Here is a 5,376-nt window from a genome sequence, read left to right as displayed (position 1 = left end):
TGCTAAAGAATCATACTATCTGATCTCCATATCTCCTGGAATGGAGTCTTCTGCCACACTCTTCTTCTGCTCTTCCATATCTATATTACTTTACTATGCAACAAGTGATGTTTGTATTGATTTACTGATTTTTGGCAAGAGAAGCCAGTTGAGCTTCCTAATATGGGAATATCACTTTTGCCTTTCAGTATTCCTAGTGTGCAGTATTGGGAGTGACATCAAGACTGGGTACAAAATAAATGCTGACTGAATCTTTTGAAAAAACATTTATTGATATTCTTAATGCAAACTGTGACCCCAAGGGCTAAATACATAGAATTAATCTTGCTTTGAAATGTATGGCTTTGTAAGTGTTTTGTGATTGAGTCTATTATCTGTCTATGTATCTATTTGCAGTGTTTTTTTTTTTCTCTTTTTTTTCTTGGTGTAAGCAAAACAAACCGGTATCTAGCTAAGGTACAGTTTTCTGTTGATAGAAAGAAAATCATTTAATTCACATATTAATTCTCTCAACTAAACACTCACCCTATCCAAACTTTATTAATACTCAGCCACGACAGGGTGCTGGGAGAATAGCTCAGTAGAGAGGCAGTCCTTTACCCACAAGTCTGTGATATATGAAAAAATTCATATTCGGAAAAATAATTCCCAAATACAGTCATAATATAAAACACAAACTGAGACAAGTACTGTGAAGGGAAATACAAGGTTCGGAAAGGAAATCCTGTTCCTTCAAAGTGGGCCAGGAAGGCTTCCCTGGAGTCAGAACAGTTAAGAGGAGTGCTAAATCCTGAGAGAGCTCCAGGAAGATGAATGGATTGGTAGCGAGTGGGCAGCAATGGGAGCTGAAGGCATGTTATTGCTTTGCAACAGGAAGCAGATCAAGGTGGCTTTCCAAATATTACCTCTACTGAAATGCAAGCCCAAAGGAAACAAACCCAACTCATTTCTTTCAGACTGGCTTCCTGACTTCCATTAGTCCCCCTGCCTGCTTTTCATTAGATGAGCTACCTATATTCCATTGGATATAATCGGATTTATTTGGAGCCCTGGGCACTGATAGAAAATCTGCATTTAGTATAGTCTGATCAAACAGGGGAGAAAGTACCTTTATGAACTAAACAAGGCAAAAAAAAAAAAAAAGAAAAGAAAAGAATTTCTGCAGAGAAATTGTTAAAGTCGGGAAATCTGGTGTGCTGTCTCGTGCTTGGTAAATCTGGGAAGCTGTTTCTAGGCATATTCAGACAAAGCAGCAACCTGGGAGCTCGCAGTGCGCCAAGGTCGGAGGATGTTGTTGCAAGAGGCAAGTAATGGGAAGAGCATTGAATTCTCAGTTACATCTGAATTCCAGCTTGGTTTCAACACAAGTCAGGAAGTGACTTCTCCCACTCCCCTCTTTCCTCGCAGAAGACAGGTTTGGATAGCATATCTTCTCCGGGTCCCTTCTGCTTCTATGTGCAGAGGGATCGCACTCCAACACTGGCAGGAAATGGAATGCTTCAAGTGAGAGTTAATTCAATCCTCTCAGGTGCTGGTGACGAACTGCAGCCTCTGAGCAAATACTGCCAATTAGATTAGCCTTGGGGGCTGAACTTACACTCACAACATCCCAGGTACTTGGCTGGAGATCCCGCTGTAAAGAGACAAGGTGCTAAGGCATTGATAGGCTGTTATTATTCAAATAATTGTTAAAAAAAAGTTAAGTGTAGCTAATTTATAGGACCCCTGCTGGGTGGTAAAAACTCTTCCTTCATTGTGGAAATTTGTTTTGTTTAATTGAATACTAGTTGACATTAGTTTTGTGGTAGCAAGATAATGATGTTGGGCCTGTCTGAGACTTGAGGTCTGGGAGAGTTCATGGGATGACATGAGTCATGTGACTACTGCACAATTTCTTCTCATATTCAGCTTGTTTTTTTAAGGCTATTAAAATAATAAGGATTCTTATTAGCTCATCTCATATATCAATGACCTTGGCAGCATTTTGTCATATGTACATTATATATGTACAATTTGGGTATTGGTGCCAAATCACCAATTAACATCCTTAACCTGTGGCATACATGTGAAATGACCTCTGATACTCAGCCCTGCGGGGCTTTAAATTCCCCTCAGTTTGCCAAAGTCAGTTTCTGCTGGCTGCCATCCCAAGAACCTAGTCTTCTAGCTCTACCTTATTGATTCCCTTTAACTGGTCCTGGTTTGACATCTCCCTTCCTTGGCCAGCAATTCATTAGCATACCTGCTGTATCTTAGTACAGAGCTGCACTGAGTTGGGGGCTGGCCTGGGTGGCCTGTCTCCTGGTCAGTATAAAACCAATGAAAACTGGGTAACTTGGCCTCCAAATAGCCTGATGCTTGAAGATTTCTTTCATGGTTTATAAAGAAAAGAATGAATGACTACAAAGTAGAAAATCTGTGCTACCCAATTCTGCCAACTCTTCTGAGGATACATTAACAGGGCATTCTTACCAAAGCCCGCTTTCTTCAGTCAAAAGGAAGCCATTCCATTGATGGCAGGCATTTAGGCATTTCTCAAGGGTTAGAGTAAATGGTTTTCTTTTCAGCTGCTTCTCTTCTTTCTTTCTTTCTTTTTTTTTTTCTGTTCACTTTGGCCTCTTTTCTATGACTCTGCTTTGGATTTTCTTGACCATCTCTTTCTGTACTGTGACTTGTTCTTTGGAATTTCTTCTCCTTCATTTTTTTTTTCCGTGCTTTCTGCTCTCTTAAAGGCACTGTCGCTGTTCTAGCCTACAATCATTTCTCCTTTTCACCGCGAAGTACACTCTTTGGACTGCTTTGAAGACCATCCCCTTGCAGTACTGTCCCTGGGCGACAGTTACTCAGATTTCCCTGATTTTATCTGGAAGAGGACTGGGTTCAACCTAAGCTGGGCAAGTTTGGTGCTTTCTGCTTCCCTGGATTGGTACAAACCCAGAAATCTTATTAGAGAGTCGTGTCCCCCAGGGAATCATAAAGAGAATGCCCATTAGATCCTTTTAACTAAATCTCTAGACCTAGTCTTGGAAACTTGATTCTTCAGTTTTTCTTTTATTTCAGCAACCCCATTCCAACTCTTCAACAAAACCATTCATAGAGCAGTCCAAAATCCTAAAATCTACTCACTCTTTTCTTTTCTTCAGAAATACCTCCTCTAAGCCCAATGGGAGTTGTGTGAATCCAGTGCACAACAGAAAGTTTAGATAAAGATGTGGTCTACATATAGTAAGAATGAATATCCATACAGACGACATTAGCATGGGCTCCAGAGCACAGGACCTGCATGGCTCTTCTCATGAGCTGTTTGTTAGGAAAATGGAGGACACAGAGAGACCACTGCTCGTGGCTCTTCTCAGAGAACAGGCATCAGTGCGGAGTTTTCCTAGTTCAGAGTCTGAAAGTTTCTAATTTGTCTAGATTTACTTTACTCTCTTACAAGGGGAGGGGAAATGGAGCCCTAGAGTTGCCTTCTAAAGGGATTATTTACCACACCCACATTCCACTGAAGGTTCATTCTGTAGACCCTGTTTTTTCGGTTCTCTCTCTCTCTCTCTCTCTCTCTCTCTCTCTCTCTCTCTCTCTCTCTCTCTCACACACACACACACACACACAATCACCCCTTCTCCAACATCTGTTTTTATTTCTTCTAATAATAAATCTGGAAACTCTCTCTGAATTTGAACCCCTGACAATCATGCCTTTAACATCCACATTTCCCTCTGGGCAGGAGTTTAGGCTACTGCATTTAACTGTAGGGCTCTCTTCAAATCTGGATATTTCAGTGTGAGGTCACGCATGCTTTGGTTACACTCAGTTGACATTTCTCTTAGATGCTGTAAGGGTATGTACTTAAGATGGAAAGTCTTAATGGCTTGCTACCCTAAGGAACAGGCTGGGTCGTCTACAAACGCAAAACACCATTTTCATCTCTGTTGTTTTCTTTCCCTCAATTTAGTAGAAATGACATTTTCTGGTGCGGAGGAATGAAACGGTACCTTTCTGCTGGTGATGAGCTTATAAGGAACTTTCATTAGCTGTCTACACATAAGCAGTAATGTGGCTGAATTGCAAGCTCATTGTCTCAAATGGTCTCAGAAAAATCGAAAGATGAATACATCGTGGTGATGGTGTTATCTGGAAGGATGGTTAATAGCTCTGGGCTTAGGACATAAGTTCCAAAGAATTTGCTTAGAAAAGAACCAGGGTTTTAAATATTCCCTCTAAAACGCAGGCTGCTGAAACCCATTGAAACAGTCATTTGTCTGCTTATTAGTTAGGGCGTTTGTTGTAATGTAATTGCAAGGGAGGAAAAAAGCTTGCAAATTCATGGGGCCCATTGCAACAGCTGGTGGTGGGCGCATTTATGTCTAATGTACAAATCACGGTATCTTTTGTTTGTTTGTGGGTTTTTTTTTTTCCCTCCTGGAGATGCTTACAGTGTGATAGGCTATATCCCCTAATAGATACAATACGTCTTCTCTGAGGAACCTACAAAAGAAATCAATGGCTTGTTTTATATCCATTGTCTCCCCCAAATTCCCTCATCCATATCCTTTGTCCAGGTTCGGTAACTTAAGCACAGCCATACTTCATAATAAAATGTTGGCTCATAAACATGGACTTGGGCTAGACATTTGAGTAGGGCTTTATTTATTTGTGGAATTATTTGTAGTCCTGGCAGCCAGAAAAGGAAAGAAAAAGGAGACTTGATAGAGTATGTGCTCACAAGGAGTATTACTCTGTAAAGGTACACATGACCCATGGAATGTGTTACTAAGGAATGGCATGTATATGTTTGAAGTCTTGGGAATCAACAATAATAATAACATTGATAATAAAACATAGAGGTGTAAATTACCCAGGGATGAGAAAGGATGTTTATCTTTGAGTATTTTTTTTCCTATAAAAAGAAGACAGAATTAACATCTTTCTGAACATGAAGATGGAAGGAACAAAGGTGAAGAAGGGTTAACACTAAGTAGGTGAATGAACCTAAAAAAATGACTTCTATCCTCCGCTCTGTTTTGTTATCTGCAAAATGACAGTACTATTTAACATAGTTTTATGATTGAGCAAATTTGTGTGATGGACTTGGTAACAACATGTCTCAAACATATTTGACAATAAATGTTGGCATTATTTTTCCCCAGCAAAAAATAAAATAAAAATAAAAACAAAATAAAAATAAAAACTTGCAAATTCACGGGGCCCATTGCAATAGCTGGTGGTGGGTGTGGTTATGTCTGAGGAACAAATCATGGTATCCTATGTTTGTGGGTATTTTTGAGCTATTATTGCTCAGGAGGTAGGTTACTACCGTTTTTGGCTTCCACTCCCACCATCTCCACCTGGCTCCGCCTACACTGCTGAATGAAG

This window comes from Chionomys nivalis, chromosome 17 (genome assembly GCF_950005125.1).
Source record: "Chionomys nivalis chromosome 17, mChiNiv1.1, whole genome shotgun sequence".
Taxonomy (NCBI): Eukaryota; Metazoa; Chordata; class Mammalia; order Rodentia; family Cricetidae; genus Chionomys; species Chionomys nivalis.
The sequence above is the reverse complement of the archived record's forward strand: the minus strand, read 5'-3'. Positions refer to the sequence as shown.